The sequence below is a fragment of the Etheostoma spectabile genome, chromosome 15 (assembly GCF_008692095.1).
Source record: "Etheostoma spectabile isolate EspeVRDwgs_2016 chromosome 15, UIUC_Espe_1.0, whole genome shotgun sequence".
In the NCBI taxonomy this organism is placed as follows: domain Eukaryota; kingdom Metazoa; phylum Chordata; class Actinopteri; order Perciformes; family Percidae; genus Etheostoma; species Etheostoma spectabile.
The window spans coordinates 31,837,216-31,837,440 of NC_045747.1; positions in this window are offsets into that span (position 1 = coordinate 31,837,216).

Consider the following 225-nt stretch of genomic DNA (forward strand, 5'->3'; position numbering starts at 1 on the left):
AAATAAAGGCTGAAAAGCCCAAAAAAGTAATCTTTAAAATAAATAAACAATTCTGTGTGTGTCTTTGTTTTGTTTTTTTAAACAAAAATCAAAAATAAACAAGTGTGTGTGTGTGTGTGTGTGTCTCAATTGTTATGGAACAGGTACATTTATATAACATAACCGCTTACATAATGCATTACAGTAGAGGGCGGGATGTTTTTTTAAATTCTGAAAATTAAAATA